The sequence below is a fragment of the Sus scrofa genome, chromosome 15, assembly GCF_000003025.6.
Source record: "Sus scrofa isolate TJ Tabasco breed Duroc chromosome 15, Sscrofa11.1, whole genome shotgun sequence".
Classification (NCBI taxonomy): Eukaryota; Metazoa; Chordata; class Mammalia; order Artiodactyla; family Suidae; genus Sus; species Sus scrofa.
In genome coordinates, this window is record NC_010457.5 from 61,439,840 (window position 1) to 61,463,026 (window position 23,187).

General features: G+C 37.3%; 1 protein-coding gene across 8 annotated transcripts in view; it reads left to right on the forward strand.

Annotated features, from left to right (window-relative positions):
* The window catches only part of GALNT13 (polypeptide N-acetylgalactosaminyltransferase 13), a 604,605-nt gene continuing 582,203 nt past the window's right edge, over positions 786-23,187 (forward strand). For 5 of the 8 annotated variants that reach the window (XM_021076293.1, XM_021076287.1, XM_021076289.1 and 2 more), the window contains exon 1: positions 786-1,221. The gene's annotated coding sequence lies outside the window, so the exon portion shown is untranslated. Of the gene's footprint in view, positions 1,222-1,266; positions 1,379-23,187 lie in introns of those variants that run through there. The other 3 variants (XM_021076291.1, XM_021076294.1, XM_021076288.1) reach the window with 3 other exon arrangements.

Consider the following 23,187-nt stretch of genomic DNA (forward strand, 5'->3'; position numbering starts at 1 on the left):
ATATCATGGACTACGTACTATGCTACACATTAACTTTACTCTGAAATGGAAGCCTTCAGATGGGGGTGTGTGTGTGTGTGTGTAAGGCCTTTCTTCCTGAGAAAGGAATTCAAAGTCCCACTTTTTTTCTTTACCGCTCCGTAAAAAATTTAAGAGCACAAAGAAACACTTTGCATCCCCAAGTCTCTTATAGTGCTTTCAGTGGCAGCAGCTGTCCCTAGCCAGAACACTAGGATCCTGCCAGGGTAAAGGAACAGTAACAGACAAGAAGCCAAACTCTGTCATCTGCTCTTTCTTCTTCAGGGCACCTAAACATCAAGCTCCCCGCAGCTTCCCACCACTGGAGAGCCAAGAGCGGGGAATGCGATTGCTAGAGCTTTCCCCAGGGCAGTCCTGGATACCAGCTCCCCCCTCCCACCTCCCCGCCAACCCCCCAAGACCTTTTAAAGACCATCTCTGGCGCACTGGGCCAATACTGTGCACGCAAACCCGTTTTTGCACTGTGCGGCTCCGCGGCGGCTAGGGGTCGTGGGCGCTCATGGGGGAGAGGAGTCGACCCCAGGTTGCTCTTGGGGACCACGACTGCCAAGTATCGCGGGACTTGGGCACATCGCAGGAGCGGCAGCTCCAGGAGCAGCTGGAGCGCGCTCGGTGCGCACCCCCCCAGCCTGGGGAGGAGCGGGAGCGGGGAGGGAGGAGGGCTGGGGGTGCTGGTTACGTAAATGATACTAGCCCAGTGAGAGGCCTCCTGGCTGGGGCTACGGGAGGAGGAGGGACCGCGCGAGGAGGAGGGGCTGGGAGGGAGCGGGCCGGGGTGGGAGGGGGCGGGGGCCGGGGGCGAAGTGACCAGGCGGCGGCGGCGGCGGCTCTGCCGAGATGACAATGTGCTAGGAACCCTCGCTCTGTCTTCTGTGCCTCCTCGGCCTGGGTGCCGGCTCTCGCCGCGCTCGCGGAGCCCTCCAGCCCGCCGCTGCGCTATGAGGTCGCCTCTCCGGGGCTGGTCCAGGCCGGAGCCGGCTTGCTCAGCTTGCGGGGAAGTGTGAAGAGAGAGGCGCGGGCGGGAAGCTGGGCTGCGCGCGGCGCTCGCGGGCCAGCGCGGGTTCCAGGTGAGCGCGGGCTCGGCGCACCCGGCACTCGGCGCACCCGGCAGGCACCTGACTGGCTGAATTCCGCGAGTGGATCGCCCTTCCCTCTTCGTGGGATCTCTGACCACGATAGCAGGTCTCTGTCCCTCTCTAGCTTCCCTTCTTTCTATGATTGTGGGAGGCAAGTCTTCTCAGGGCGGCCGGGTGCCCGGGTGGGCGCCGCAAAGTCCCTCATCCTTTGGCAGAGACGAGGGCGGAGTGCCCCGGACGGGTCCCGGAGATCAGAGAACCCGGTAAGGCGGCCTCCAGGGCGCTGGCAGCTCACTCGCCTGCCGCTGCAGGTGCAGAGGGTGGACCGCGAGGCGCGGAACTTTCTGCCGCCTCCCGCCCTGTAGCCTGCTTTCACTGCTACCCGACCGAGCTGGGGGGGGGGGGGGGTGGGCGCTGGCCACCCTCTGTGCCCTGGCGGCTCTCGGCGGCGGGGGTAGCTCGGCCTTAACGGCCCAGGCAACTTTCTCCCATCAGCAGCGGGCTACCGGAGGCTGTGTTGCGCGGGCGCTTCTACGCTGTCTGCCTGACATCGGAAACGCACTGGGTCTCCAGTGTCTCTCACTCAACGGTTGCCTTCCTCTTTTTTTGCTTCCCTTTGCCTCTCAATCTCAGAATGTGTTTCTGACTCAGTTTCTTTCTCTGACTCTCTGTGGCTCCTCGCACCCGCCTGGGTCTATTTTCTTTTTTTCTTTTTTTTTATTCTCTTTCTCCGTTTCTATTGGGGTGTCCCTGTGCCCCTGTTATTCTGTCTCTTCCTCTGTCTCTCCACGTTGCTCTATCTTTTCTCTGTGTTTCACCACCTTGCTGCCTGTCTGTGTCTCCCTCTTTCATCTCTCCTGCCTTGTCCTCCGGGACACCAGCTCTCAGATCCCAAGACTCCTTGGCCAGAGCACGCCCTGGTCCACGTTCTGAGCACTTCCAGGTACAGAGACACCCCTGCCCAGAGCCCGGTCAGAGGGGACATGGGGATGGAGGCAGTCCGCTCTTGTTTGGACTGTAGTGGGTTCCGCAGGCTGGCTGAGGGGCGCAAAGGCAGCCTTCTCTCCCTGGATCCGAGAGTGTTGTGTTGCCGCGAACTCGAACCCGGGCGCAGGGAGGCTGACTGGTTTGGACAGAAAAAGCTGCAGGCGTCCCTCCCCTTTCCCTGTTCTTTGACTAGCATCAGTTGAATTTCCAGGTGGAGAGCAAACATCTCCAGCCTTTACATGCAGCCTCAGGAGGAGGCAGTGGGCAGATAAACACAGAAGCTTTGGGATCCTGGGAAAACTAACCTGGAAAGGGTGGGAGCTTTCTTGAGGCAAAGGTGTTATTAATGGAGGCGAAGAACATTGGGGATTGCCTGCTTTAAACTGTCATAACACTTAATCCTTGAGCAGTTTCCCTGGGAGAGATAGGGGTCACTCTTCCCAGAAATACAGTATATTGATTTTATTTGCAGAGCTAAAGACACTTGCCGTCTCCTGCCAGCCCCCTGAAATTTTTGGTATCCCAGGATCTTCAGCTGTATGTAAAGGCTGCTTTTACTCAGCGTTGCTTCCCTCATCCCACCCGGACTCCTGTGCTCCTGTGCGTGTGTGTGCGCGCGCGCGCGCGCGTGTGTGTGTGTATGTGTGTGTGTGTGTTTCCGTTCATGCCCTCTAGTGTTAGAGAAACCTGCTGGTTTGAGAATATTGAAAAGTAAGATCAACCTATTGGTGACTTACTTTGAATCTCTCACCTTCCTAGATTATTCACTTTGCCTTCACCCATCCTTCCTTTTTCTTCATCTTGACTTTTCCATTGCATTACTACTCTTTCCTTTTCCCTAATCTCTGCAAACTCCTCCTCTTCTGCAGAATTACAACCTTAATATGGAAACCCTGTTCAGTGACTTCACAGGTAGATAGATTTGGAGAATTTTCATAGCCCAAGGAGGGCTTTGAACATAAGAAGCATGCATGCCTCTGCACCATTCACTACAAACCAAGGTTTCACATCTCTGTCTTATGGCCCTGCCCACCTTCAGCTCCATTGAGAATTTTCCCTGGCTGCTCTTGCTTGTTTAAATAAATGCTTCCAATCCACTATTTCTGTGATGCTTATCCTAGTCTAAGGCTTAAGCTGCTTGCTTAAGTAGAGGCACTGTGTCTCAGATCAGGTTTGGGGAAAAGAAAAGAAAGCTTTTCCAAAGGAAACACAGTACTACTGGTATAAATTAATTCCGGCTTGCTGTATCTAGAGAGGGACCAGATCTCTCAGATATGCAGACTCTAGCACAGTGGAGGAAAACTAGTAAGTATGCTTGCTAGTTTGTTAGTTGATTGATTAGCATGGCACTGACTGTAGGTTTTGAAGTCACCTACTACCTTGATAAGCCTACATACCAGAAGTTGAATGTTTCACTTAGTTGAATGTTTGTTTGTTTGTTTTACTTAGTCTTTTTAGTAATGGGAATTGAAAAACTAGTAAAAGGGATGTTGAAACATGAGTCCCCTGTGTCTTTTTAAATCATTTGTTGCTTGAATTTGCCCTTCTGTACAGGTCTTTAAGGGGTACTGAAGAATTGAAGAAATGAGTTTAGAGTTTCTAAAGGGTGACATTTTTCAACCTTCTTACCTGAAAGTAAACTAGGGCATGAAGTCACTTGTGGGTGAATACTTTTGTGTAGTTTTAACAAGTGAAAAGTTTTCTCTTTTAATATAAAGAACAGCTGTACCAGCTTAAAATATTTGGGGTCTATAAATTGATCTGCAAACTGAATCATTTACCTTAAATAATTTATGGGTTTCCTTATTGCTTCAAATATATGAGAGGTTTGATACTCCATGTATGTGAGAATCTGCCAAAGTACCTGGAAATGTAGTGTCTCCTTATACAAGGAACTAGTAGGAATCCATGCTGCAGTATTGCTTTTGTGATAATGTGGTAGTCACCTCTTAAAACAGTTGGGGATTTACCATGAGCATTGTTTAGGAGCATGCTTAATGCAGTTTTACTTTATAAATATTACTTATAAGTCAACTTATACTCTACCCTGTTTTTTGTATTTAAAATAGCAAAGATACAGTGAAGGTGGACATTCTGATATTTGAGAAATATTCTTATATCTTACTGATAGGAATACTGAGACACATTAACTTCTTAATTACATTAATTTCAAGTTAAAGTTATGTCAGAGTGAAATACAATGTTTCCATCTTTCCAATTTGATTTTTACAATTGGTAGTTGTAACAGGAAGATTTCTATGTAATAGAGATTTTGCAGCTTTGTAAAACGTTGGCATTTTTGGAAGAGCGTGAGAAAAAAAGCAATGAATGAGTATTTTTATTCTTTCTAGTTAAAAAAATAAAGGGGAAATCAGTATTTATGAATAACAGGAAACATATAGAAAATGATTGAGAGTAAAGTATGAATAAAGTCCCACCATGTGAAATAAACAATAGTATTGTATGTCTTTGATAAGTACTTATTATGATTTATGAAAATAAATAGTTCCTGTAGTTTTGTCCTTTAATTTGTCCTATTAAACATTCTATTTTCAAATGGCATCTCTTGCAAGAAAGAAATAATTCTTGATTGTGATTTTTGTTACATCACCTTTTGGGGTTTGTGCTGCTATCAGTAGTAAGAACATGTAGATATCTTAAATCTAATGAGATCTAGCAGGATGCCTGATTGACCATATGCCTAATTATCCAAGAATTTTAACTGGGCTTTTGTCTAAATCCTTCCTGCCATCAGAATAAACACATGTAAAACAGAAAATCAGGACATCAGTACACACACACACACACACACACATACATATACATATATACACACATGCAGTCATATTGACTCTGACAACCTATTTGATGACATATCCTCCCTCCCTCTCCTACATACACACTAAGCATGTTTGCATCCCTAAATCACATTTAAAAATCTTGCACTATATGCTTTGATAAACCATTTATCATTTTAACAAATTAGTTTATTTACAATGTCTGTACTAAAGCACATTGCTTAGTTAAGTATTTCTGCCATTCAGTTATAGGCATACATATTTTTGAAGAATCCAGCTTTCCACTGTGAAATTTAATATTTAAAGAAGTCAAAGAAATTTGTGAAGATGAATACACACATGAATTCAGTAGTTGGTCATCCATTGGAGCATTCTAAGCAATTATCTTTGGGAGCAAAGTATACATAAAATAGATTTTATTCATTTGTTACTTATTCTTGATTTAGATCTAGAACTATGTGTAGGTTTTCAGTGTAGTATATTTATAATAATATATTTAATCTGTCCAAGATGATTACCAAGAAATAACTATAGGTGGCTAAAGACATCCTTGTGATTAATGTATGTTCTAATGTCCTTTTTAAATGAAATAGCTAAAATTCATTTTTAGTTATGAGTTTTCCATGCTATTTTTAGTATCTCAAGACCTATTTAAGTTGAAATTCTTAATTTTTAAGAGTTCTTACTACAAATTATTGAGAGATTGCTGGGGCCTAATTTTCCTCTGAAGGTCCAACTTCATTCAAATGTCCACATAATTATAATTTTTGTAAATTATCAGATTCTCTCTTAATGTTTCCTCTACTCTAATGCCTTCCCTTCACAGTAGACATAAAGCAAGATGCAAAATATCGGTTGTTAAAAGTAGCTCCATATTAATGGTTAATCCTCCCAACAAAGCTTGAGAGGGATGTAGGAAAAGTAGTGACTGTTACCATAATAGGTATGAACATATTTGTGATTCTGTTTTCTGCTATGTGAGAAAATCAAACACACTGTCCATATTAAATACTCAAACTTCTTTTTTTCTTTATTTCAGAAGTGCTTGCTATTAAGATAGATGGGAACTGTCTAAAATATATCAGGGTTTTTAACATGATGTATAATTAATTGGGACTCTATTTAAAACATTAAACTACAGTAAATTGTCACTTCAATTTTATTTAAGATCGTGTAGAACATTATAGGAAGATAGTGATTAAACTGTTGCTTGGCACTTTGGTGAACATAATACATCTGCTGAGTAGCCACTGTAAACAGAAGAATTTAAAGCACAGCCTGCACATTCAAAATCATCTAAATTATACCTCAGAGATAGTAGTAAATGTCAACTTAGTCTCTTGCTTAATATTAATTGCCTTGATATCATAAGCACAGTACCACTTTTTGGTGTTAAAAATGAATTTTGACATATGGGGAGGATTAGCTTCTTGCAGATCAGAAGCATAATAACTTACTTAATTTCCTCTTGAGATTTTTATTATATAATTTGTTTCAGATGGAGAAGATGAAGTTTCTATGACTATCAATACCCGTATGAAATACTACTATTAGTCTAATGAAAGAAAGATGGGAACAAATACTTAGAAAGAAATATATGTAAAGGTATAGCCATGCCAGTATATTTCTGAGGGAGTTAAAACTGATGAATTGAGTTACAAATTGATCAAATTACTAACATTTTTTAGATACATACTTTGCATTTGTATTGTAAGTGAACATCTAATAGCTCTTGCCACATTTTATCCTTGTAACCATTTGAATTGTATGTAGTATTACTGTCCCCATTGCATAAATGAGGAATCACTTGCTTGAAATCACACAGCTAATAAGTATGATTAGGGCCAGGGATCACACCAGTTCTTTTTGTCTCCAAAGACAGTGCTCTAATAGTTTTCAGCCTGACATTTTCACTGACTAATAATTTTTTTTAAAAAATGAGTGTCAGCCTCCATGAGGACATTTTTTTTTGCAAGGTAAGAATGATTTAGAAAAGTCTACTTATATCACCATCATTTTGTAAAGGAGTGGACAGTGTAACACCAACTAAGGTGGCAGAACTAAATATCAAAATATAGTTCTTACAACAGAATAAATTTAGCTTCCTGTGCAATTTTGTACACTGCACTTATTTTTCTAACTTAACAAAGACTTAAGAAAATTTTATCACAGTCTGGTCATTTATTTCACCATATTCTGTAGGCTGCACCCGGGAACCCTTCTTAGTCTGAACAACGGTAGTATACTGCCTACCCGGTGGATCCCCAGTGCCTGTGGAACATAGGGCAGTGTGGTTGTGACATCTATGACAGTCCTTATGGCTCTTCTCTTCTCTTTCTAGTTGTAAGTCTGGTCAGTAAGATTTGTTCTTAGGAACTGTGTTATCAATTGCACTAGCCTTAGTTTACTGTATCAGTGTATATTGAAAGGATTAGCAGATTGGAAGTGACTTACTCCTTGGTGATAGTTCACCACAGGCCACCATCACTAAGACAGTGCCAGTCTTATCCTTGAATAAAGAATGAATGCTGAGCAAAAAGAAGAGGAGCCTGTCTGAAGAATTTATTCTGTCCTTCTCTTTAATCAGTGTGTCCCAGTCTTTAGGGATCAGTTTGCTCCTTTTTTACGTCTTTGTTTGCCTTGGTGAGGACAAAGCAGTTTTGCTTTAGGTAAGAAAAAAAATTCTAAAGCTAAACTTCTAACTGCTTTTGTAAAACTGACTGATGCTATTAAATCCCAAGTTGCTTTGGATAGTGCCTATTGTGGTCATTGAAGAGGAAAACAATGCTTGGTGGAGTGTGTGAGATGTAGTTAAATTGACCTAAGGCATTGTTTAATGTCACTGGTAATACACCTGTTTGGAAATTGAAATTACCTCGAGAAGTTTTTATTTGTTTTAAAATAAGTTGTCAGATACCACTGATACAGATTCTCATTTTCCTGGGATGGATCCATAAGAATCTATCTTTATAAACATTTTTCTTGATGAGCCTGATAAACAATGAGGTTTTAAGCAGCCAACCTACTTCTAATACATTTTTCAGACTATGTTCTGGATACTGTTCTGAGTACTCTACAGATATTAATTCACTTAATCATGACAACCCCCTAAAGTTTGTTTTATTGGTACCTCCATTTTACAGACAATGGGATTATGACAAAGAAAGGTTAAATAAGTTGTCCAGGATAAGTTGATTAAGTGGCAAGTCATGGGCTATGCTATTTTGGTGAAATGATTTAAATGATCTGCTCTAAGTAACAAAGCTTGAAACAACAGAATTGAAAATGGAACACAGATTTCTATGTTTTGTTTCCTATTTGAGTAAGTTTTGCCTTTAAAAATGACGGAAGAGGAATTCCTGTTGTGGTGCAATGGATCTGGAGTGTCTCTGCAGCACCAGGATGTAGGTTTAATCCTCAACCTCATCTTGTGCAGTGGGTTACAGAATCTGGTATTGCAGCACCTGCAGCGTAGGTCACAACTGTGATTCTGATCTGATCCTTGGCCCAGGAATTGTATGCCTTGAGGTGGCCAATAAAGAAAAAAGAAAAAGGAAAAAAAATGAAGAAAGAAATATCTAACCAATAAACTCAGATTTGTAGAGTTGGAAACACACACAGAAAAGTTTACCATTTAGAAGTCATACACTGGAGTTCCCATCAAGGGTCAGTGATAATGAATCCAACTAGTATCCATGAGGAAGCAGATTTGATCCCTGGACTCGCTCAGTGGGTTAAGGATCTGGCATTGCCATGAACTCTCCTGTAGTTTACAGACATGGCTCAGATCTGGCATTGCTGTGGCTGTGGTGTAGATTGGCAGCTGTAGCTCCAATTTGACGCCTTGCCTGGGAACTTCCATATGCTAAGAGTGTGGCCCTAAAAAAAAAAAAAAATTATAAAAAAAAAGGGTCATACACCACATTAAGAAAGAAAGTTAATTATGAAAGGGGAAAATAAATATGGAAAACTCAAAAGTGCTTTTCTTCAAGGAGATTCATTATTATCTATTTCTAGGTGCACACTACCCCTGCCTCCAACAACAAAAACCCCCCCAAAACAACAAGAAATGATGCAAACACAAAAGGAAAAATAATCCATAATTAGGATTTCTATATGCAGACTTCAATCCATAACTAAGATCTGTATCTGTAACTAATCTAATAAAAAAGAGCTTGTTTTCTGGATTTTTTTCCTCAACTATATTTTTAAGCTTTATATACTATGGAATATCTATACTAATTTGCAATCACTGGTAATTTGTAAGGAATTGATGTATTAATATTTGATGAATTACATTTTTCTCCTTATTGCTGGCCTTAGATTAGTTTTTCAGAAACTTTCTTATTTTTGTTTAATGCACTCATGCAGTGTTTTAATGACTTTTTTTCGTAGAATATTATTTTAGACTGCTTAATACTTAATTAGATGTATACATTATTTGAATTAGATACCCCAGTAATGAGTAACTCCACCTGTCTGGTTTTTTAAAAAGAAACGTTTATATTTAAAAACAATTCTGTCTTCAGAGTCTGTAAGTAAAGTGAGTGCTTATGAAATTACTGACTAGCAAAGTTTAAAAACTTGGTACCACAGTCTCTTTTCTTTCTCTCATAGTAAATTTTGCCTCCTTTTCTGAATACACAAGCCTCATATTTCTTTGATTGCCTTGATAGTTCAGTTTCAAATAAGACTATATATCACTTGTCTGAAAAATAATAGAAACCATCCTGTGCCTGATAACAATTCAAGTTTCATTCATATCCTATAGATTTTCTGGGTACCTCGGTTTTTTTCTTTTCAAGTAAATACTGTTTCATCCCTTCTCATTATGCTTTTTATTCTTTATCTTTTCCAGGCTCCTCTCTTCCTTCTTCATGATGCTCTAGACTTTAAATTTTCTCTCTTCTGTAGCTTAATACATATTCATGTAGCAGGCTTGGACTATCTATTAGTGTTGATGTTGTTTAACAATGTAAGTAAAAAAGGAATTATGTTCATTTCATCATTTGGTCCCTGAGTAGGTATGAGATATACACTATAGCTCTTGCATCTGGGTCATTTAGCAGGATGCTGGGGATGCTCAGTTCGCATCTCATTACCTTTGTCTACTTTTATTAGAATCCTGTGCCTGGGCCCTGTGGTCAGTTGGCACTTGGCAGGCCCTGGCTCCAAGGGAATGCTATGTTATTTGAGGGGATGCCAAGTTAAGTCGCCACACAGTTCTTACATTCCTTGGTCAGATCTTCCTTATAAAATGTCCACTATGTGTTTCATTATTAACTCTAGACTTTGCCTTCATGTCAGAAATTCACTGTGATATGAATTTGTGGATTGTTATGAACAATTTTATAATTTTATATCCTGTGGCTCTCACTTGCTGACTTCAGGATAGTATTTTCCCTATTAGGTAAACCTAGAGCAGACATTTTGTCACAGATTTTTTTAAGAGTTTTATTGTTGTGCACTAAGTTGAGATGAATCGTAGGTAATTGGATGGTGCAGCTGAATTAACACATTGAATTGCCAGTTATGAGACACTTCATTTGCTATTGCAGACAACAATTGGCCCATTTTGCTTCTACAATGCACAAATTCTTATTATCTATATAAAATTCTAATTCGAGTAGGATAACATGTGTACATCATTTCCATTCCTTTTATAAGGAAAAATAACCTCTACAAATATAAAATTTGCAACCATCTCATTAAATAATTTTGAACATAATTACATCTTTTTTTTGAGAATGTTAATCTGTTGTCTCATTACCACAAAAGGACATTTCAGAATCATGAAATCAGTAGTACTACTTTTACGCTGTATACCCTAAGATATGTGCAAATGCACAGTTTGCATTTATTTCAATAGAGAGCCTTGTTTTATTCTGAGCAGCATTGTTGCGTTATGACTATGGTGATGTGCAACAGTACAATCGTTATGTTCGTTCTTGGTTTTTCTTAGTTTTAGGTATTTTAAGGGCTGCTTCTCTAGATCAGTAGAATGGCTTTTAAACAGGCAAGTATTCATTTTACAAGGAGGACTTGAGACATATCTTTATCTAAACTCTCTCCTGAAACCTTATTAAATTAAGGAGTTAAAAAGATATCAAATTGTTACAAATTGGAGTGATTCAAGGCAGAGAGAGGAAACTGCCAAAGATAGAGGGTGGTGGCCAAAAGTTGAGGAGGGAGCCCTTTTGCCCTGAACAAGCCCCAAAGGCTTAAGGCTCAATGATGCCATGGCAAATAGAAGGCAGAAGTGACACACTTGCATTGAAACAAAATAGTTAATCAATGTGTATCGATGGAATAGCCAGCCTTCTAGTCACCACATCTATTTCCCATGCAGATATCTTGTAGCAAAAATTTTTTTCCTCTCCCCCTCCTGACCATTGCCCTTAATACAGACTAATGAAATTATATAGACTACTAAGGGACAGTAAGGGCAACTAGGGATGTTTCTTGCAAATGGAGAAGGAATTACCTTTTATTTTGGCACTTGGAGTCTTTAAGCCGAATGATCAGCTACTTTGCCTACCCTAAACCAAAGTCTTCTAAATAAAATCTACTCAAGTATAGAAGGCTCAGCCATGTAAAATCCTTTATTCTTAAATCTAAAACAGCAATCAAGTATCATTAGATATCTAAGACATAATTTAAGAAAAAAGTAGTAACAAAAAAACTGCAAAATGAAAAAGAGAGAACAAGTTAAAAGAAAACCAATGACAATAAAATGACCAGTGTGAAACAGATAATTAAAAATCATAAAAGAGACCAAGATTAAATTTTTTGAATAGATTCAATAAAATATTACATTCATAAAACAAGAAGATGAAAAGGAAGAGACACAATAAATGAACAAGAAAAACTGTTAGATGGAGTTCCCTGTTATTCTAGTGGTTAAGGACTTGTCATTGTCACTGCTATGGCTCAGGTTTGATTCCTTACCCAGGAAGTTCTGCACGATGCAAACAAGAAAAAAAAAAAAAAAAAAAAAAAGGAAAAGAGAAAAGAAAAAGAAAAACTGATGGAAATTAAAGATTTTCAAATTAATAGTTTAAGGGAACATTTGTAATTTCAAATAGAGAAAATCTGTCAACAATGTAAACAAAAAGGAAAAAAAAAGATAAAAAAGAGTAATAGAGAATCTCCCTGAGGTGCGACTTCCTGCTAATTGGAGTTCTAATTGTAAGAAACAAAAGCTATAGTTAGAGCACATAATAAAAATGTATGGGATAATTCTCAAATTTCTGAAGGAAGATTTGCAACTCAAAATTCCTAATTCACTCAAAATATCAATCAGGTGCAAGGGTAGATTAAAGACATTTTCAGGCATGTAGATACTAAATATGTTTTACTCAAATATATCCTTTCTTAGAAAATTACTTGAGGTTGAACCCTAGCAAAGTGTAATTAAGAAAAAGAGAAAGACATGGGATGATAGCTATAAAGTAGTCCTAAAAGGCAAGCAATTCATGCTGCTTCAATATGGTGTAGGACTGGTGTAAAAAAAGTGGAGAGCTTTGGCTGGTGGGAGGCTCTAGGATAAAAGGGAACATTACACAACATTTAATGTTCAAGAAATATTTGAAAAGACAAAGAAAAATAGTGCAAAAAAGAATGTGCAAGAAAGGAAAGTCATACAACTTTAGTTGGCACTGAAATGAACAATATATATAATTTCTTTCTTTTTTGGCTGCCCTGCAGCATATGGAGGTCCCAAGGCCAGGGATCAGATCCCAGCCACGGTTTTGACCCATGCTGAAGCTGTAGTAATGCCAGATCCTTTAACCCACTGCTCCGGGCTGGGGATCGAACCTGCTTCCTGGAGCTGCAGACACTGCTAATCCCATTACACCAGACTAGGAACTTCCAATTTTTTTTAATACTTGAATATAAGTCATTTTTACTGATTTTTAGCAATTTTTTTTGTGTCAGTCTGTAGGTAAAACATGGAAGATAATCATGACTATTGAACAGAATGCAAATATCAATGGTGGCAATGTCAGTAAACATACTAATGGTAGAGGTTGAGTTAGGTATGGAGGTTGGAGAAAGCAGAAGGAAACGATGAGAATAAGAGGATTAGCATATTACAAAATGGGGTCAAGAGGTGGTGTCTACAGGTGAAGCAAGAAATAGGAGTGATGATATATTCCTTAAAGTTACAAAGAAAACTATGAGAAGGAACAATGACTATAGTGAGAGAAAGTATGGAAAAGTGGGAAGTTTGGTAAGTGAAATAATTTATTTTTTAATTTATTTTTTTATTACTCAATGAATTTTATTATATTTATAGTTGTGCAATGATCATCATGACCCAGTTTTATAGCATTTCCATCCCAAACCCCCAGTGCATTCCCTCACCCCCCTCAACTTGTCTCATTGGGAAAACATAAGTTTTTCAAAGTCTGTGAATCAGTATCTGTTCTTCAAAGAAGTTCATTGTGTCCTTTTTTAGAGTCCATATGTAAGTGACCGCATATGGTGTTGGTATCTCACTGTCTGACTAACTTAACTTAGCATAATTTCTAGGTTCATCCATGTTGCTGCAAATGACATTATTTCTTTCCTTTTAATGGCTGAGTAATATTCCACTGTATATATATATATATATATATATATATATATATATATATATATATACACCACGTCTTCTTTATCCACTCCTCTGTTGATGGACATTTAGGTTGTTTCCATGTCTTGGCTATTGTATAGAGTGCTGCAATGAACATTGGAGCATTGTGTCTTTTCGAGTCATGGTTTTCTCTGTATAGATGCCCAGGAGTGGGATTGCTGGATCAAATGGTAATTCTATTTTTAGTTTTCTGAGGAATCTCCATACTGTTTTCCACATTGGTTGCACCAATTTACATTCCCACCAACAGTGTAATAGGGTTCCCTTTCCTCCACACCCTCCCCAGTGTTTATTGTTTGTAGACTTTTTGATGATGGCCATTCTGGCCAGTGTAAGGTGGTACCTCATAGTGGTTTTGATTTGCATTTCGCTAATGATGAGCGATGTTGAACATCTTTTCATGTGTTTTTTGGCCATCTGTATGTCTTTGGATTGTCTGTTTAGATCTTCTGCGCATTTTTTGACAGGGTTCTCTAGGTTTTTTTGGTATTGAGTGGTAGGAGGTATTTAGAAATTTTGGAGATTAACCCTTTGTCAGTCATAATTTGCAAATAATTTCTTCCATTCTGTGGGTTGTCTCTTTGTTTTGTTTAGGGTTTCCTTTGTTGTGCAGAAACTTTTAAGTTTAATTAAGTCACATTTGTTTATTTTTGTTTTTATTGTCATTACTCTAGGAGGTGGATCTGAGAAGATATTGCTGTGGTTTACGTCACAGAGTATTTGGCCTAGGAAATGAACTAATTTAGATAATATCTAAAATATTTTGGGTCCATACATTTGGTCAAAGTATGCTTTAATTACATTTTTTTTTTAATGTGGTTGCTTTTCGATGTGTATGTTCTCCAGATTTCCATAGATTCCAATCACTCTCTGTCGAATCACTCCAGTCCATAAAGATATTTGAATTTGAGCTTTACATTGAACAGCTGATAAAAAATTCACAATGATTCCCTCTGGGGAGAGGAACTGGTTGGGACTGGGGAGGGGGCTCCACTGCATAAAGAAATATGAATAATTGGAACTTTAGTTAATAAACACAATAGCAGCCAAACCTCTACAGTGTTATAAAGACTGTGAGGCTAGAAAGAGAGAACTGGATTCCAGTAATGTGAAAACCATTAATAAATTCTGTAACATGTCATTTAAATTCTTTGAATCTGTTTCCTCATCTTTAAAATGTTGCAACAGGTAAAAAAATAAAATAAAACAACTAATATCACTCTATTCTAGTTTTTATTTATTTTGCAAAGGTAGACCCATCATTTTTTTTGAGAATGAAATGTGCTATGACTTTTCTAGGTATGATAGGCCTCAGGGCTAATTCATTATTCTTACTTTTCTAGCTCTTTATTAAAGTTTGTAACTGCCTTTTTAACAACGGTCCTTTTAACAAGTTTATCCTTACCTTGAGTCTAAGTGAATTGACCACTCAAATCAGAATTATGCATCTTTAGTTTTATTAATCTCTAATAATCACTTCCCAAATAGAGTTGTTTTGATATAGTTTTTTTGTTATTCAAGTTCTGATTTTCTTATCCTTAAAAGATTACTTTTTTTGCTGATGTAAAAATGCAAAGCATTACCAAATGATTCTTTAAAAGATCCTATCTCATTCCACTATTTTCCTGAACATTTTAATAGAACTAAACAATAATTTTTAACAACATTTTGTAGTGGTTTCTAGACAGAGACAGTAAATTTTATAGTCCTCTGTGTTATTAAATTATACCAGTTACTGTGATTACCTGATGTGTCTGCAGATTCACAGAGGAATTGATAGATGAAAGATGTCTATTTAAACATTACACAGATGTGAGGATATTGCCATCTTAGATCGGCAGCTGCTCTGGAAGTTCTCACTACTTCTTATTGTTTAGGCTAACACTTTAATTTTGTAGCTAATCAGAAATAGTTGCTTTAAAGATGCTAGCTATTCCTAATGAATGTGAGAACACAGATGGGTCCCATAAGAAATTTCTAACCTCCTTGTCAAAAGATTCCTCTGCATGTGTGCACATGTGTGTGTGTGTGTGCATGCGTGCACACTTTAGCATCTTTTTATTATGAACTTCAATTCAGAAAACCAAATCTTTAGATAGAAATAAAGAGATTGACAGAAAGAGAGACAGAGACCACAAGACAGACATGTAGAAACAGAGAGCAGGAGAAAAAGCGAGATAAGAAGGAATGAGGAAGTTTCCCAGTTTCCCTCCAGTTTGCGGCTTGTGTAACACACAAAAAAAGTATTGTGAAAAGAAAGAACAAAAATTAGTTTTAATTAATATGTTAAAATCTATTAGTAGGATTATATAGACGAATAGGGAATTCCGAATGAAACAATTTAGCAATGAGGCATTCTTTAAAGCTTTGAGTATCTGGTTTCTGTTGACAGATTGTGGTAATTTCTTGGGTCATCTCCTTTTACCATTTTCTGAGTGATAAGGTTTTTGGATAGAGACTAGGAGCAGAGAAGAGCTGCTTTGTCCTGTTATCTCACCTAGTTTGATGAATCAAGGGTCTGTTAAATTTCCCTTTAAAGTTGCAATTCTTGGCAATTAATTATATCCTTTAGCATACAGACTATCCTTTGATCCTCAGGTAAGAAAAATGCCTGGACTCAAGTTTGGAGAAGATAGTCGAACATGGTTGTGTTAAATATACATGTTTAAGACTGTGATACCTGCCTAAATGCAGTTCAAAAATTCTGATTATCATTACTTAGCAGAATGACAAAGCACAGTTAAATAGCCTCTATGGAATTTATTTACCTCATCTTTAAAATGGAGGTAATAATAATAGTTATCTAACACTAATATAACCCAGGTTTCTAATTGGTCATGAGGGTCTCTAAAGTGCTTTATGTAATATCAGTGCTTTTAATTCTTACAGTTCTAAGAACTAGGTATTTATTTTCACCCACCTAATAATTATAACTGCTTTAATGGTTTGAGGTGACAATGCATGTAATATACTGATTATTGTGCTTGGCACTTAGCAAGTGCTTAACAAATGCTAGCTATTATTAGTTTATCTCCTCTTCCAGGATCCTCCACTGGCATTTAGCATGACAGGTGCCTAGTAAATCTAGCCTCCTTAACCGATTTCCGAAATAAAATTCTCAGACCCAGAAGAGTTATTGTAAAGACTAGCTGCAAAATCAGATCCCAGGAGGCAATAAATAAATTGCAGGGAAAGATAGGCTTGAAGCCAAGCAAAATGAAAACACAGTAAAACTATATTAGTGAAGTATTTAGAGATCTTATTTAAGAAAGGAGGGTAAATGAGGGAAGACAAAGGAATATCGCATCATGATAAATAGATCATAATATTGTGCAAATTGTACACAAGGCTAAACACTGAAATGTCACTTTGCAGAAAGTGCATCTGGCTTAGAAGAAAGCTTCTTCTATTCCTTTTAACTTTATTCGGATAATTCTCACTGCTGATTTCTGTTTGGTGTTCTCAGTTAAGTTGAGCAATTACCCTCCATTTTCCCCCTAGTTTTTGGATCACTTCTGACCATGTTATTTTCTCTTAGCCAATTCCTAGAGAAATTGAAAGATGAGGGCTTTTTTGTGTGTGTGAATATGAAAAATAGTAACAATTTGAAAAAACATTGCCATTTTAGCCTTAGTCCCTTAAATGAAAAAAAATGAAGCATTATTATTTTTTGTTCTTTAGAGATGCAGACCTCATTTTCAGTATGGGATATTTTGTTGTTTTTAATGACTTTTGTAAGTGCTTAATTGGAGATTTTCTATTTTCTATGTAGAAGGACATGTAATTTGAGATAAATTTTAATTGATTTTTCATTTAGAAATATTTGAATTCCAATCCTCTTATCATATGAGAAAAATATGTTGTTTGGAACGCTGATAGTGTGTCAGTTCCTTCACAATAATTTGTACAAATGATAATCGTACATAAATTAATAAACTGCTTGTGGGGATCTAATGATGCATCATGCTGTTTTTGATTTATTTCTGAATCATTTTCAGTCTGTTGAAATGTACCAGGACTAATCTTTTAATGTAACCTATAACTTCCTCCACTCTAAAAAACATGTTCAGTAGAATAGAATATTTATTTTTAAAAAATGATGAACTTATTTTGTTTGGTGAGAGTTTATTAAGAGAAGTGATTGTATAGTTTATTAATTAGAATATGTGCTTTATCTTTGCATAAAAATCCTTTTAATATTAAAAATGAAATTATTTCAATAACCTTATACTGCCTTTTTATTGTGATCCAATTTTCTAGAGCTACCTAAAATAAGATTGGTTTCTTAGCTTCTCTTTGTTTAGTATTGCTATTGCCTCCCATCCTGAAGTTTTATATTTGAATATATTTTTAAAGTGACTGAAAAATTTAGCATAAACGTCAACAACTTTGTAAGGAATTTCTACAAGAGAAATAACTAAAATCAAATAATAACTCCTGTTGTGTCTGGGAACCATGCATGAGGTTAACAGTTTTCAACCAAGGTTACATTAAGTCATAGACAGACAGTTGATTTTCCTGTATCATTGGATCTACCTGCCAAACTATTACACTACCTTTAATTATTTTTTAGTGTGATAGTGCACTGATAATTAACCTTGTAAACTTATTTTGTGAACAGTTTTCATTTTACTTAACAGTCCTTTGGAAGTTAATAACCCACCTCAATTCACCATGATTATAAATATAAAACCAAGATATAGAATGACTTAGCAGTATGACCTATTTTGCAGTGTATTTTTGATTAAGTCAAAGACATATGCTGTTTCCTGTCATAGGGCAGGGCTGTTGCCACTGAGTGTGTGTGCGTGCATGTTCCCCAAAGGACTTCTACAGAAAGTTGAGTTTTTATTTTTGTGGGTTTCCTGAATATTTGTTTATTTATTTAATTATTGGTGTATAGTTGATTTACAATATTGTATTAGTTTTTTTTCTTTTTAGGGCTGCACTCATGGCATGTGAAGGTCCCCAGGCTAGGGGTCTAATCGGAGCTATATCTACCGGCCTAAGCCAGAGCCACAGCAGTGCCAGATCTGAGCCATGTCTGTGACCTACACCACAACTCATGGCAACGCCAGATCCTTAATCCACTGAGCAAGGCCAGGGATCGAACCTGCAACCTCGTGGTTCCTAGTCGGATTCATTTTCACTGTGCCACGATGGGAACTCCCCTGTATCAGTTACTGATACAGAGCAAAGTAATTCAGTTATATATATTTATTTATTTAATATTTATATATATTTAATTTTTCAGATTCTTATTCATTACAGGTTATTACAAAAATGTCTGTGCTGTAGAGTAAGTCTTTGTTGTTTGTCTATTTTATATATAGAAGTGTGTATCTGTTAATCCCATACTCCTAATTTATCCCTCCCTTATTTTCCCCTTTGGTAACTACAAGTTTGTTTTCTATGTGAGTTTGTTTCTGTTTTGTAGATAATTTCATTTATATTATTTTTTTAGACATTATTATAAGTAGCATTACACAGTCTTTATCTCTCTCTGTCTGACTGACTTTACTTAGTGTGATAATATCTAGACCCATCCATGTTGCTGAAATGGCATGATTTCAATCTTTTTTATAGCTGAGTAATCTTTCATTATATTATTTACATCTATCTATGTCTATATCTATACATACCAAATCTTCTTTATCCATTCATCTATTGTTAGGGTGATTTCATGTCTTGGCTATTGTAAATAGCGCTGCAGTGAACACTGGGGTGCCTCTATCTTTTCAGATTAGAGTTTTTTCCAGATATATGCCTGGGAGTGGGATTGCTGGATAATATGGTAACTCTGTTTTTAGCTTTTTAAGGAACTTCCATACTTTTGTCTATAGCGGCTGCACCAGTTTACATTCTCATCAACAGTGTAGGAGAGTCCCTTTTCTCCATACTCTCTCCAGCATTTATTGTTTGTAGACTTTTTGATGATAGCCATTCTGGCCTGTAGGAGGTGATACTTCTGGGTAGTTTTGATTTGCATTTCTCTAATAATAAGTGGTATTGAGTATCTTTTCATGTGCTTGTTGGCCATCTGTGTCTTTTCTTAGGAGAAATGTTTATTTAAGTCTTCTACCCATTTTTTGATTGGGTTGTTTGTTTTTTTGATATTGAGTTGTATGGGCTGTTTGTGTATTTTGGAAATTAAGCCCTTGTTGGTAGTGTCATTTGCAAATATTTTCTCCCATTTCATAGGTTTTCATTTTGTTTATGGTTTCCTTTGCTGTACAAAAGCTTGTAAGTTTGATTAGATGCCATTTGTTTAATTTTGCTTTTATTTTTATTTTTGCCTTGGGAGATTGATCTAAGAAAACATCGCTATGATTTATGTAAGAGAATGTTTTGCCTATATTCTATTCTAGGACTTTTAAGGTGTCACATCTTATATTTAAGTCTTTAAGCCATTTTGAGTTTGGGTATGATGTAAGGGAGTGTTCTAATTTCATTGATTTACATGTGGCTGCCCAGCTTTCTCCTGAGTGTTTCTAAGTGTGAATTTCCATGATCTCTTGGATACCATTGAAGTTGATCTTATTTTGTGATAATTCAGATTTATTCTTGACTTTCCATTGTTTTTTTTATTAACTTTAGAGTTTGTTTTGACCTTTCATTGGCTCAAATTAAGTTTTGGTCTAACTTTTTTTAACTTCCCTATCAAAAACCTTATTTTCAGTATAACTTTCTTTACAGATTTTATTCAACAGTTGTAAGGTTTTAACCAACCTTCCAGGTTTGTACCTCCAATTTATTGGAAATTTCATGAGTTCTTATGTTTTTTTGCTGACTTTCATATACAGAACGCCCTTTGCAGGGCCAAGTGTGTTTATTAAAATGACCCAACACCAACTTCCCATGTGCCCTTTCACTCTTCTTATTCCTCTACACACTAACATACCCTAAAGCTCCTAAATTTTGTCATTTTTTTTTAGCTAATGTTGTTTTCTGTCCATCTATTTTCTTAAACATATATGCACTTAGAACTTGTCAAGCCAAAAAAAATGTGATTTTAATCAAGTTGCATGCGTATGCATTTTATTATAAATCTCTATGTACCATTGCATTTTTAATTGTCCAAAGGGTACATCTCACAATAACTTGATGTATGTAATTATGGGCTAATAAAATGTTGCCACATTTTAATATAGAAGAGCACTTCATTGGTGCATGAAACGATTCCTGCTTCAAGAGTCAGTATATATAATTAATTAATACATCTGGGATCTTCCTGGTTTAAGACACTAGGTAAATGCAAGATCAGGATCTCCCATAATTTCATTAAGAGGCACATGCTTTCAAATGGGTTTTCATCAATGTGTTCATGTGCACCGCATGTAATTACTGCTTTTGCAATTTTAAAACCTTGGGGGTCTATGTGGCAAAGTCTTTTTGTGTGTGTCTGCCCTTCTGCTTTCTGTTAAATCTCTGCCTTTACTGAAGTCTTACACCACTAAAAAGATGATTTTCTTATTCCTGCTTCTGGGGATTATGTCCTCATTCAAGATGAACAACATCCACAAAACAGATCCATATATTTTCATAGGGCCAAGCCATTCTATCAAGAAAGGGCCTCTGAAACTATAAAAAAAATATAAATGTCATCTTTTTCTATGAACAGTATTACAAATTTATGAATAAGGAGCATCTTTCTACATATTGTTATCTTGTAGAATTTTTACTTTTCCTTCCCTCTGTTCTTCAGCAAATGTGTTCAGACTACCTTATTCGTGAGTGTATTTTATAGGAAAATGTGCACATTTACCACTGTGTGGGGGCTTCAAGGACAGTGAAGTTCTTCAGTTTCTAAAATTCTTATCTGATGCTATGCTTGACTGATTGCTGTCAAGCAAGTCATTCAGAGGACCTAAGACTTCTGATTTTACACACCGTGTATATCGGTCTCAGGGATAAAATTCACACTGCACCCCAATTTCAAACTTTTTCACATGTTACCTTCTCACTCCATGTTCACACTTTCAATTTATTAGAAATTTAATGAATTTCTATCTTTTTGCTGACACCCGTGTATAGATCTGCCTAGCCAGGGACAAGTGGCTCAACACCAAAACAAAGGAAGGGAGGAAATAAAAGGGGCTGGTATCCCTGAGTTGATTCTGTGTTGTGGTTGGCCTGTTCTTCCTCTCTGCCAGCAGCTTCCATCCAGTGTCATGTTGTGCCTTAGACCCTTTCCTTGACCTCAGATACACTGCTGTTAAATCCGACTAGGGCAGAGCTTTTCTCCTCTTTTCCAGTAGGTCTCAGGAGTGGAATCTTGTCACTGGCATTTATCCTCTGACTCTTAACTCTATTTTTCCCCTTGAAATGGAGCTAAACAAGGAGTTGTCTTGCTGACTGATGCTCATGAAGCATTGAATATAAGTATATACATTTTTGTCTATTTTTATTGTTTAATGAATCTTTTTCTACCTTCCTAAATTGTAAATGTGTATCTACATTTATCTGTCTTTAATAGATTATGAAATCTGCAAAGGCAGTCCAATGTAACTCTTTTTGTGCTGTACCTAGCAAAATGTCCTGCACAATTAATCCTTCCTGCATGCGTTAATTAGATTGTACATGTACAGATAGGTCCCCTGAGTCTTCCAAAGCCATAGATGCTACTTTGGAAAATGATGCAGGCCAGAAAGGATTTAGGTCAGTCAAATTTTTATCTGGCTTTCCCAGAAAGATAGTTGAAAATGCCTTTCTGCTATGCTATATTAATGTTTTCCTTGTGATTTTTTCCCTCTCACATGCCATTGTCAGCTAGTCAAAGATTGTAAGCTTCCTACATACTTCTTGTCAAACTCCTTGGGTATTTGAAATAGCAATGATATCTTTGTGATTTTCAACAGGGTGACCCAAGAGTTCTGCTCCCTCTGTCATTTATAAGAATTTGTCTGCAACTTGTTTCTTTTGAAAGGAATATAAGTCACTGAGTTTAAGATTGAAATGGATCATGAGGGGTGATCCTGTCACCCCACCTTCCCATAGTCAAGGTGGTGCCTAATCTAAACCCTAGACTGAGATGTTTCCTTAAAATAGAGTTACCCCACTTCCTGCACATTACCAATAGAGGGATCTCACAAAATATAATTCTGGGCATGTTAACTCTTGAGTGTAAAAACCTTTGAAAGCTCTATAGGTTAAATTTCAAATTCTATAGCATATCATGCAAGACCCTTCCTGGAAATCTATCCTGGTGACATTTGCAGCCTCATTTCTCATTTGTTACCCACTCCTAATCTATTTTAAGGATTCACTGAACTACTTCTTTGTTACCTGGACACGACATAGATATCATGATCATTTCTTTGCTCACACTGCTTTGTAGCCTTTAATTACCTATCATCTCATTTCAAGGATCAACTCAAATGATATCTCTTTTCAAAGGATTTTGCCAAGATTTTAAGGCAGAATTTTTCTATTTTGCCTGTTCCCATAGTACTTTGTTCCTATTGCTGTTGCTCACTCGCACCATGTTATCATGATTGTCCTCCTCTGTCTCCCATTTTAAATTATAATCTTTTTCATAGTGGAGGCATCACATTTCTCATTGTTCCCCTGAGGCCTGCCAAAGTCTATAATATAGCTAGTTATTCAATAAATGTCTTGAAAAATTGTTAAATATTGATTCAGTAGGATA